Here is a 12924-nt window from a genome sequence, read left to right as displayed (position 1 = left end):
TGCTATTTAATCAACCATTCACCCCCAGTGGAGAACCGGACCCACAGGTGTATGGGAAGAGTGAACTTTGACATTCAGAGGAAGGCAGAAAAGGATGGCTGGTATGCACTGGTACAGTCAGGCCAGCTGTCAGAGCAATGAAGTACTTGCAGACTGGTTGGGAAGTAGACTGCTCCAAGCCCCGTTCCCTCGCTCATCACCTTGGCCTCATTCCCAGATACTCCCAGACATCCCTACGATCGCGCAATAAAGGATCAACTTCTGGCAAGCAGGGCACCTCCAGGACTCTGCCAGCTTCCTTTCGAATTGGTTGGTGCCTGGGTCAGGCCAGTTATTAAAGGTTTATAATATCACCACTGGAGCTAAGTGGGGTTGCTTCCCTGGGTGTAGGGTTCTGGCAGTGGGTAGAGAAGGACCCAGGAGGCCTAGGGACAGAATGAAGACTCTGCTCTTGGAGGCAGGGGTGCAGTAGGAACCAGGGAAGCTCTGAAAGCCAACAAAATGAACTTTTCCAGGTCAGTCTGCGGGTTCAGAGACACTTAACTCTAGAACAATCTCTGTTCTAATCCTCTAGGTCATAGTTTTCCCTTTTAAAATGAGATATTTCATAGCCTTTTAAATAAATCTTTTCACCTCCACTTGATTGAGAATAACATTCTCAGCAGCTTAAGAACTTCTAGCTGGCCGCCCCCTCCAAGCAAGTTGTCCTTCAACGAGTCCACTTTCTCATGAAACCCTGGATGTCAGGAGTGGCTGGACCCCTCCCAGTGCCTGCACTGTGGACCCCAGTCCTATTCTGGGATCCCAGGCAAGCCCTTCCTCCCTTCTTGCACCTACTTATCTGCATCCTCAAGGTGGAAGTCATGCAAAATACAGGCACACAGAACAACAAATGGACATTCTCTTGATCAGCAGCAAAGACTCTATTTCAGTCACAGAAATGGACTTTCCTCCCCCTAGGTTCAGGTTCAAAGGAATCTGTGTGTCTGCCTAGGCAGGCAGAGGAGGGTTATGTTGGCCTAGACAGACAAGAAGCCATCAAAGGCATGCAGAGTGGCCCAGAGGAGGAGGAGGTGTGGTGGATCAGCGCAATTTCACCAGCAAAAACACAGCTAATCAACGCTCTGTGCACAGCCTTCGGAAGCTGGCTGATACATTTTCCATCATGTACCTCTTTGCCTCCTTTGGGACCTGGAACCACAAGTCTTAACAAACTGCAGTAATTTGCTGAGCCCTCAATCAAACAGTCTCACTGAACTGTGAAAGCAATGTCTTGTCTTTAAATAACACCTAGTGAGGTAGTTTACACCAGGATAAAAAGCAGATGTTTTTTAAAATCATTGCTCGTATCACCTTGTTGTTTTTTTGCAAGTCTGTCTGACTCTTTGCGACCCTATGGACTGTAGCCAGACAGGCTCCTCTGTCCATGGGATTTCCCAGGAAAGAATACTGGAGTGTCATGCCACTTCCTTCTCTAGGGGATCTTCCCGACCCAGGGATCAAACCCATGTCTCCTGCTTGGCAGGCTTCCCTGGTGGCTCAGAGGGTAAAGCGTCTGCCTGTGATGCAGGAGACCCAGGTTCAATCCCTGGGTCAGGAAGATCCCCTGGAGAAGGAAATGGCAACCCACCCCAGTATTCTTGCCTGGAGAATCCCATGGACGGAGGAGCCTGGTAGGCTACAGTCCATGGGGTGGCAAAGAGTCAGTGACTTCACTTTCACTTTCACCTTCCTGCTTGGCAGGCAGATTCTTTCCCACTGAGCAGCCCGGGAAGCCCCAGTATCACCTAACTCTCGTGAAAGAGTTAAACCTAAACAGAACCAGCACTCCTGATGGACTGTTTGTGCAGTTTTCCACCAAGCTCAAGGGATGGTGGACCAGGCGGTTTCCAAGTGATGTGACTGAAGCCTTGAAAGTCAACCTGGCGGGGGAGGAGCCAAGATGGCGGAGGAGTAGGACGGAGAGACCACTTTCTCTCCTAGAAATTCATCAAAAAAATAACTGAACGCAGAGCAAACTTCACAAAACAACTTCTGATCGCTAGCTGAGGTCATCAGGCACCCAGAAAAGCAGCCCATTGTCTTCGAAAGGAGGTAGGACAAAATATAAAAGATAAAAAGCGAAACAAAAGAGCTAAGGACGGAGATCCGTCCCGGGAAGGGACTTAATAGAGGACGTTCCCAGACACCGGGAAACCCTCGCACTGGCGGGCCTGGGGGAAGTGTTGGAATCTCAAGAGTTTGAATCTGACTGGGAGGGATAGAATAAATAAAACCCACAGATTACGAGCCTAAAAGCAACTCCCAGCAGAAAAGTACCCCAGACGCCCGCATCCGCAACCAGCAAGTGGGGGCGGAACGGAGAGGAGCGGGCGGCATTACTTGGGGCTGGATCCGGGCCTGAGCGCCCTGAGGACAATCAGAGGGAGCTTTTGTGAGTTGCCAGCTTGAACTGTGGGAGAGCAAGAGAGAAAATTAACCGGCCCGAACACACTGCCGGCCGTTCGCAGAACAAAGGGACCGAGATTCTCGGCGGCCGAAGTCCGCCGGGAGGGTCGCGGCGAGACGGAGGGCGGGGGCGCCCGACCGGCGTGGGCGGGAACTGGGGCTGGGGACGCGGAGGGCAGAGGGCGCGCACGCCCGACTGGCGCCGGCGGGGACTGAGACTCGGACCGCGCAGGGCAGAAGACGCGCCGCACCCGGGGAGAGAGCGCCCGTCAGGCGCCTGGCTGCCTGGGCCGCTCGGGCGGCGTGGGGCCCGAGCGCGGGCCCAGCTTTGTGTGCCGCGCTTTTGTGAATCGCCCGAGGGCTGGAGCTGCGCGCAGCGTGGCGCGCGCTTCAGACAGAACAGCCCGGAGCCTGAGCAGCGCAGACCGAGAAAAGAGCGCAAGCCTCTCCCGGGAGCGCCGGCCCCTCCCCGCACGGCCCCTCCCCGCACAGCCCCTCCCCGCAGCGCGACGGAACTAGCTACCTGAATAAGAATCCACCTCCGCCCCCTGTGTCAGGGCGGAAATTAGGCGCGGAAGAGACCAGCAACAGAACCCAAATAAACAAAGGGAACCGCTTCAGAAGGGACCGGTGCAACAGATTAAAATCCCTGAAGAAACCACCGACTGACTACACCGGAAGGGCCTGTAGATATCGAGAAGTGTAAGCTGGAACGAGGAGCTATCTGAAGCTGAGCCGAACCCACACTGACCGCAACAGCTCCAGAGAAATTCCTAGATATATTTTTTCTTTTTCTTTTCTTTTCTTTTTTTTTTTTTTCTTCTTTTTTTTTTCTTTTTTTTTTTAAGTAAGGAAAAAAAAATTTTTTTTTCTTTTTTCTTGGTTCTCTTTTATTTTCCTTTAAAAATTCCTTATTACTCCCCCATTACTCCTTAACTTTCATAGATTTTTACGATTTTTTTTTAATTAGGCAAAACAATTTTTTTTCTCTTTCTTTTTTCTTTTTTTTCTTTTTCTTCTTTTTCTTCTTTTTTTCTGTTCTTTTTTCTTCTTCTCTTCTATTTTCTTTTTCTTTTTCTCTTATTTCTTTTAAAGCCCTCTAGCACTCCTTTTACTACGCCTTAATTTTCATTTTCAATCCACTATAACCTTACAGAAGAAAGGGGAAAAAAAAAAAAAAAAAAAAAAAGAAGAAGAGAAGCCCTATTTTTATACCAAACTTCATATATATTTCTAAAATTTCTTTTGTGTGTTTTGGTTTTTGTTTTTAATATAGTATTTTTAAGAGTCTAACCTCTACTCTAGATTTTTAATTTTTGTTTTTCAGTATATGATATAAATTGTGAGCATTTAAGAATCCAATATTCAGCTCCCATTTTTATTCACGAGTGTGTTGATTATTCTCTCCCAATCTTGACTCTGTTTTCTACCTCAGAACACCTCTATTTCCTCCTTTCCCCTTCTCTTCCCAATCCAATTCTGTGAATCTTTGTGGGTGTCTGGGCTACGGAGAACACTCTGGGATCAGACAACTTCTTAGATCTGTCTCTCTCCTCTTGAGTCCCCCTCTTTCTCCTCCTGCCCATCTCTATCTCCCTCCTCCCTCTCCTCCATGTAACTCGGTGAACCTCTCTGGGTATCCCTAACGGGGGAGAAACTTTCCACCATTAACATAGAAGTTTTATTATCAGTGCTGTATAGTTGGAGAAGTCCTGAGACTACAGGAAGAATAAAACTGAAATCCAGAAGCAGGAGACTTAAGCCCAAAACCTGAGAACACCAGAAAACTCCTGACTACATGGATCTTTAAGTAATAAGTGACCGTACAAAAGCCTCCATACCTGCACCGAAACCAACCACCACCCAAGAGCCAATAAGTTTTAGAGCACGACATACCACGCAAATTCTCCAGCAACGCAGGAACATTGCCCTGAACGTCAACATACAGACAGCCCAAGGTCACACCTAACACATAGACCCATCTCAAAACTCATTACTGGGCACTCCATTGCGATCCAAAGAGAAGAAATCAAGATCTGCATACCAGAACACTGACGCAAGCTTCGCTAATCAGGAAACCTTGACAAGCCAATCGTCTAACCCCACCCACTGGGTAAAACCTCCACAATAAAAAGGAACCACAGACCTGCAGAATACAGAAAGCCCACTCCAGACACAGCAATCTAAACAAGATGAAAAGGCAGAGAAATACCCAACAGGTAAAGGAACATGAAAAAAACCCACCAAGTCAAACAAAAGAGGAGGAGATAGGAAATCTACCTGAAAAAGAATTTAGAATAATGATAATAAAAATGATCCAAAATCTTGAAAGCAAAATGGAGGTACAGATAAATAGCCTGGAGACAAAGATTGAAAAGATGCAAGAAATGTTTAATAAAGATCTAGAAGAAATAAAAAAGAGTCAATTAAAAATGAATAATGCAATGAATGAGATCAAAAACACTCTGGAGGGAACCAAGAGTAGAATAACGGAGACAGAAGATAGGATAAGTGAGGTAGAAGATAAAATGGTGGAAATAAATGAAGCAGAGAGGAAAAAAGAAAAAAGGATCAAAAGAAATGAGGACAACCTCAGGGACCTCTGGGACAATGTGAAACGCCCCAACATTCGAATCATAGGAGTCCCAGAAGAAGAAGACAAAAAGAAAGGCCATGAGAAAATACTCGAGGAGATAATAGCTGAGAACTTCCCTAAAATGGGGAAGGAAATAGCCACCCAAGTCCAAGAAACCCAGAGAGTCCCAAACAGGATAAACCCAAGGCGAAACACCCCAAGACACATATTAATCAAATTAACAAAGATCAAACACAAAGAACAAATACTAAAAGCAGCAAGGGAGAAACAACAAATAACACACAAAGGGATTCCTATAAGGATAACAGCTGATCTATCAATAGAAACCCTCCAGGCCAGAAGGGAATGGCAGGACATACTGAAAGTAATGAAAGAGAATAACCTACAACCTAGATTACTGTACCCAGCAAGGATCTCATTCAGATATGAAGGAGAATTCAAAAGCTTTACAGACAAGCAAAAGCTGAGAGAATTCAGCACCACCAAACCAGCTCTTCAACAAATGCTAAAGGATCTTCTCTAGACAGGAAATGCAGAAAGGTTGTATAAACGTGAACCCAAAACAACAAAGTAAATGACAACGGGACCACACCTATCAATAATTACCTTAAATGTAAATGGGTTGAATGCCCCAACCAAAAGACAAAGATTGGCTGAATGGATACAAAAACAAGACCCCTATATATGCTGTCTACAAGAGACCCACCTCAAAACAAGGGACACATACAGACTGAAAGTGAAGGGCTGGAAAAAAATATTTCACGCAAACGGAGACCAAAAGAAAGCAGGAGTCGCAATACTCATATCAGATAAAATAGACTTCCAAATAAAGGATGTGAAAAGAGACAAAGAAGGACACTACATAATGATCAAAGGATCAATCCAAGAAGAAGATATAACAATTATAAATATATATGCACCCAACATAGGAGCACCGCAATATGTACGGCAAACACTAACGAGTATGAAAGAGGAAATTAATAGTAACACAATAATAGTGGGAGACTTTAATACCCCACTCACAACCATGGATAGATCAACTAAACAGAAAATCAACAAGGAAACACAAACCTTAAATGATACAATGGACCAGCTAGACCTAATTGATATCTATAGGACATTTCACCCCAAAACAATCAACTTCACCTTTTTCTCAAGTGCACACCGAACCTTCTCCAGAATAGATCACATCCTGGGCCATAAATCTGGTCTTGGAAAATTCAAAAAAATTGACATCATTCCAGTCATCTTTTCTGACCACAGTGCAGTAAGATTAGATCTCAATTACAGGAAAAAAATTGTTAAAAATTCCAACATATGGAGGCTAAATAACACGCTTCTGAATAACCAACAAATCATAGAAGAAATCAAAAAAGAAATCAAAGTATGTATAGAAATAAATGAAAATGAAAACACAACAACCCAAAACCTATGGGACACTGTAAAAGCAGTGCTAAGGGGAAGGTTCATAGCATTACAGGCACACATCAAGAAACAAGAAAAAAGCCAAATAAATAACCTAACTCTACACCTAAAGCAATTAGAGAAGGAAGAAATGAAGAACCCCAGGGTTAGCAGAAGGAAAGAAATCTTAAAAATCAGGGCAGAAATAAATGCGAAAGAAACTAAAGAGACCATAGCAAAAATCAACAAAGCTAAAAGCTGGTTTTTTGAAAAAATAAACAAAATTGACAAACCATTAGCAAGACTCATTAAGAAACAAAGAGAGAAGAACCAAATTAACAAAATAAGAAATGAAAAGGGTGAGATCACAACAGACAACACTGAAATACAAAGGATCATAAGAGACTACTACCAGCAGCTCTATGCCAATAAAATGGACAACTTGGATGAAATGGACAAATTCTTAGAAAAGTATAACTTTCCAAAACTGAACCAGGAAGAAATAGAAGATCTTAACAGAGTCATCACAAGCAAGGAAATCGAAACTGTAATCAGAAATCTTCCAGCAAACAAAAGCCCAGGACCAGATGGCTTCACAGCTGAATTCTACCAAAAATTTAGAGAAGAGCTAACACCTATCTTACTCAAACTCTTCCAGAAAATTGCAGAAGAAGGTAAACTTCCAAACTCATTCTATGAGGCCACCATCACCCTAATTCCAAAACCAGACAAAGATGCCACAAAAAAAGAAAACTACAGGCCAATATCACTGATGAACATAGATGCAAAAATCCTTAACAAAATTCTAGCAAACAGAATCCAACAACATATTAAAAAAATCATACACCATGACCAAGTGGGCTTTATCCCAGGAATGCAAGGATTCTTTAATATCCGCAAATCAATCAACGTAATACACCACATTAACAAATTGAAAGATAAAAACCATATGATTATCTCAATAGATGCAGAGAAAGCCTTTGACAAAATTCAACACTCATTTATGATTAAAACTCTCCAGAAAGCAGGAATAGAAGGAACATACCTCAACATAATAAAAGCTATATATGACAAACCCACAGCAAGCATCACCCTCAATGGTGAAAAATTGAAAGCATTTCCTCTGAAATCAGGAACAAGACAAGGGTGCCCACTCTCACCACTACTATTCAACATAGTGTTGGAAGTTTTGGCCACAGCAATCAGAGCAGAAAAAGACATAAAAGGAATCCAGATAGGAAAAGAAGAAGTGAAACTCTCGCTGTTTGCAGATGACATGATCCTCTACATAGAAAACCCTAAAGACTCTTCCAGAAAATTACTAGAGCTAATCAATGAATATAGTAAAGTTGCAGGATATAAAATTAACACACAGAAATCCCTTGCATTCCTATACACTAACAATGAAAAAACAGAAAGAGGAATTAAGGAAACAATACCATTCACCATTGCAACAAAAAGAATAAAATACTTAGGAGTATATCTACCTAAAGAAACAAAAGACCTATACATAGAAAACTATAAAACACTGATGAAAGAAATCAAAGAGGACACAAACAGATGGAGAAACATACCGTGCTCATGGATTGGAAGAATCAATATTATCAAAATGGCTATTCTACCCAAAGCAATCTATAGATTCAATGCAATCCCTATCAAGTTACCAACGGTATTTTTCACAGAACTAGAACAAATAATTTCACAATTTGTATGGAAATACAAAAAACCTCGAATAGCCAAAGTAATCTTGAGAAAGAAGAATGGAACTGGAGGAATCAACCTGCCTGACTTCAGACTCTACTACAAAGCCACAGTCATCAAGACAGTATGGTACTGGCACAAAGACAGAAATATAGATCAATGGAATAGAATAGAAAGCCCAGAGATAAATCCACGAACCTATGGACACCTCATCTTTGACAAAGGAGGCAAGGATATACAATGGAAAAAAGACAATCTCTTTAACAAGTGGTGCTGGGAAAACTGGTCAACCACTTGTAAAAGAATGAAACTAGAACACTTTCTAACACCATACACAAAAATAAACTCAAAATGGATTAAAGATCTAAATGTAAGACCAGAAACTATAAAACTCCTAGAGGAGAACATAGGCAAAACACTCTCCGACATAAATCACAGCAAGATCTTCTATGACCCACCTCCCAGAATATTGGAAATAAAAGCAAAAATAAACAAATGGGACCTAATGAAAATTAAAAGCTTTTGCACAACAAAGGAAACTATAAGTAAGGTGAAAAGACAGCCCTCAGATTGGGAGAAAATAATAACAAATGAGGAAACAGACAAAGGATTAATCTCAAAAATATACAAGCAACTCCTGAAGCTCAATTCCAGAAAAATAAACGACCCAATCAAAAAATGGGCCAAAGAACTAAACAGACATTTCTCCAAAGAAGACATACAGATGGCTAACAAACACATGAAAAGATGCTCAACATCACTTATCATCAGAGAAATGCAAATCAAAACCACAATGAGGTACCATTACACGCCAGTCAGGATGGCTGCTATCCAAAAGTCTACAAGCAATAAATGCTGGAGAGGCTGTGGAGAAAAGGGAACCCTCTTACACTGTTGGTGGGAATGCAAACTAGTACAGCCACTATGGAAAACAGTGTGGAGATTTCTTAAAAAACTGGAAATAGAACTGCCATATGACCCAGCAATACCACTTCTAGGCATACACACTGAGGAATCCAGATCTGAAAGAGACACGTGCACCCCAATGTTCATTGCAGCACTGTTTATAATAGCCAGGACATGGAAGCAACCCAGATGCCCATCAGCAGATGAATGGATAAGGAAGCTGTGGTACATATACACCATGGAATATTACTCAGCCGTTAAAAAGAATTCATTTGAATCAGTTCTAATGAGATGGATGAAACTGGAGCCCATTATACAGAGTGAAGTAAGCCAGAAAGATAAAGAACATTACAGTATACTAACACATATATACGGAATTTAGATAGATGGTGGCGATAACCCTATATGCAAAACAGAAAAAGTGACACAGAAGTACAGAACAGACTTTTGAACTCTGGGGGAGAATGTGAGGGTGGGATGTTTTGAAAGAACAGCATGTATATTATCTATGGTGAAACGGACCACCAGCCCAGGTGGGATACATGAGTCAGGTGCTCGGGCCTGGTGCACTGGGAGGACCCTGAGGAGTCGGGTGGAGAGGGAGGTGGGAGGGGGGATCGGGATGGGGAATACGTGTAACTGTATGGCTGATTCATGTCAATGTATGACAAAACCCACTGAAATGTTGTAAAGTGATTGGCCTCCAACTAATAAAATAATATTTAAAAAAAAAAAAAATAAAAAAAAAATAAAGAAGAAAAAAAAAAAAAAAAAAAAGAAAGTCAACCTGGCTAAAACCATCTTCACAATTCCCCCATCACAGTGCCTGATATCACCACCATTAAGTACCCCTTTTGGTTAAGGTACCTACTTCAAACACACCTATGTTACCTTGGAGGAGTTCTTAGCCTTCTTCATTGAGCTCAAGTTTGAGAACCTCAAAAGTGCAAGAATCAGCAGATACACCAGGAGTGTCCACTTTCTGGGGACTTCCTTGGTGATATGGTGGTTAAAAATCCACCTTGCAATGCAGGGGTCATGGGTTCGATCCCTGGGTGGGGAAATAAGATCACACATGCCTCGGAGCAACTAAGCTCTCACATCACAACTACTGAGCTCATGAGCTCAGCTAGAGAGTCAGTGCAGCGCAACAAGACCTCACACGATGCAACGATGATCCCGTGCCCCAGTTGAGACCTGATGTAACCAAATAAACAAATATTTAAAAAAAAACTATAAGGAACGCTCACAAAATAAAAGTAGCTTGCTCACAGACAAGCTACTCCACATCTTCAGATCAGTGATGCTTAAAAGTTCACCCTCATGAGAATCACCTGGAGGTGTGTTGAACTGCAGCTTGCTGGGCCCCTACGCTGAGTTTCTGATCCAGTAGGTCTGAGATGGGAACTGAGAACCTGCATGTCTAACAAGTGCCCAGGTAAGGCTGATGCTGCTTGCTGGTCCAGAGCCACGCTTTGAGGACGATGGTACTAGTTGATTTCTAAGGAAATCTTCATGAGATATGGAGGCAGAGTGTGAGAGCATTCCAATCACAAATTATAAGGTAAGAAGATGGAGGGTTCTGAAGGATTGGGTTGGCCAGAAAGCCCAGGTTTTTCCATAACATCCTATGGAACTTTCTGCATCTTAACAACCTTCTGGTCAACCCAAAAGAAAGGGGTCAGGACCCAAAGGCAGGCCAGCTTGGCAGAAAACTTACACTTGCTCGAATGATCCACCAAGACATATGCTATGGGCCTCTTTTTCTTGCTTGCTTTCCTTTGCAGGTTTCTCTGCTTACCGCTCCCAGGAAAGGCAGGCCGGCTGGCAACCCCCGGCAAGGACAAAAGATGGTTTCCCCTCACAGGCCCCTGCCTGGAGGGACGTGTTCACACAGCTAATCAGGCTGTCAACGTGCTGTTCAGCCTTCAGCACCCTCTCCTGGGGGCTCCTGACATTTCTCAGAATTTACACAGAACTTAGTGAAGTCTTAAAGTACATTTTCCCCCCTCTTTTGAGCTCATCTACTCCCTAATAGGATAAATTCAAGGGGAAACATGCTCTGATCTTCCAGCTGCCTCCTCTTGACAACACACACAAGGAACTAATTAGCAGGCCTGCCGAGGAGGCGGGCAGAAAAGGGTTCATGACAAGAACACAGGCCGGGCAGCCGCCCTCAGGAGGTGGGGCCTCCTGACTCGCCCTTCGGCCATCACGTCAGGTTGCTCGGTTGCTTGGTCACGTCTGACTCTTTGCCACCCTGTGGACTGCAGCATGTGCGCCCCCCCGGCCTTGGGTCCATATGTCGGTGGAGGGGAAGCTGACATCTGGGTGTCTGCCTGGTGTTCCCATGGCATCTACTGGGCAAGTGGTTGTGTTAGTGATTTAGCCTTTCGTGCATCAGGAAAGCCCTTGACATCCCTGCTTTCACTGATGCTAACAAGGATCCTATGAATTAAGCAGGAGGGGAATGATGGCCCCACTTGACAGATCAGACAGTTGGCAAGGAGCTCAGAAAAAGAACAGTGGGCATGGTACCCTTGGCTCAGCCAATCCTTGTGTGCTCTTAAACAGATCTCTTTCCTAGGCCTCAGTATTACCATTTGTGAAATGGAAGAAATGGACCAGATGATTGGGAGGTCTCCTTATGGAATCTCTTAGTCTGGGAATGAGCTACACAAGGGTAAAGGATCTGAGGTCATAGGATGAATGACACAGAGAAACCAGGGGTCCCCCATGTCGTGTCTGATGAGAGCCATCAGAGGACCCCATTGCTACCCACTGCCAAATTCTACTGTCAGGGTGGGTCAACCAGGGCCTCTAGCTGCCCTCTGCCTTGCAAAATCAAAGACCCTCGGCGTGGTGTGGGAAGGGGTCATGTGCCCAGAATGCTTGCTGACTGTAACTTGATGCTCAAAGCTGTCACACACTCATCAGAGAAGAGAAGGCCTTTTTCTCCATGAGACAAACACAGTGGACACATACCCTGGGCCAGGCCCTGTGCTAGACGAGGGGCGACGTGGACGGGAAGGAGACTTGCTGCCCACTCAGGACAAAGCTACGATGAGGACAACGAGCACCAGCTGCTGCACCCAGGTCCAGCTCCTCCCCCCGCTCCCGATCCCGCCGTCAGATGGCAAAGCCCGTCCCTGACCCTGGGCTGTAACCCACACACAGGCACTGGCTGCAGCCCAAATGTGCAAGTGTAGGATCCTTGAAGCTTTCAGAGGGGTCAAGTGTAGAGCGGCTCACGTGAAGGCAGTCGTCCTCCAAACACACCAGGGAGAGCAGGTGCACGTTCTGACTTCCGTCGGCTGGAAGAATGCCAAGTGTCTTTCTGAGAGTCAAACCTTCTAAGCACATGGAATCAGTGAGCCCAACTAGCTTGCCATCTGCAACGTGCTGGCCCATGACAATTCTTCCATTTGTTCAGGACAGTCAACACAGTCACCTGGGCCGTGTCTCGGGTACAGGATTAGACTCCCTGGAGGAAACCGAGATGAACATGATATGCCGCCAAGAACCACGGAGTTCTTAGCCTAAGAGAGCATAGGAGACACCGGCAGAAATACCATAAAGCAGACAATGGTGGGTGCTAAAAGATCCAGGTTATGGGGAGCAGGGGGGAAGCAGGGGAGGACTCAAAGGAAGGGAAGAGCCAGACAGCCTCCAAGGAGGAAATGGCGCATGGAAAGACCATCCTTAAAGATGCTAGAAGGCCAAATTCTTGTGTCCCTTCTGCCGCAGTCAGCCAAGTAATCTTGAGAAAGCCGGTTCTCTCCATCTTAAAATGGACCATTTGCCCAAAGTGCCTCACGGCATTATGAGAATTAAATGAGAACTGATTTAAATGCAATCAGATAAAGGCA

General features: G+C 44.3%; 1 protein-coding gene and 1 non-coding gene across 5 annotated transcripts in view; one reads left to right on the top strand and one right to left on the bottom strand.

The window, feature by feature from the left end:
- Positions 1-12924, bottom strand: part of MAPK4 (mitogen-activated protein kinase 4) — a 172438-nt gene that overhangs the window by 51161 nt on the left and 108353 nt on the right. The gene's annotated exons all lie outside the window — the stretch shown is intronic.
- Positions 1529-1601, top strand: TRNAH-GUG (transfer RNA histidin (anticodon GUG)). Its single transcript has one exon. It is a non-coding gene; the product is annotated as a tRNA-His (tRNA).

Source organism: Muntiacus reevesi, chromosome 4 (assembly GCF_963930625.1).
Source record: "Muntiacus reevesi chromosome 4, mMunRee1.1, whole genome shotgun sequence".
In the NCBI taxonomy this organism is placed as follows: domain Eukaryota; kingdom Metazoa; phylum Chordata; class Mammalia; order Artiodactyla; family Cervidae; genus Muntiacus; species Muntiacus reevesi.
This window is presented reverse-complemented; position numbering and strand designations above follow the sequence as displayed.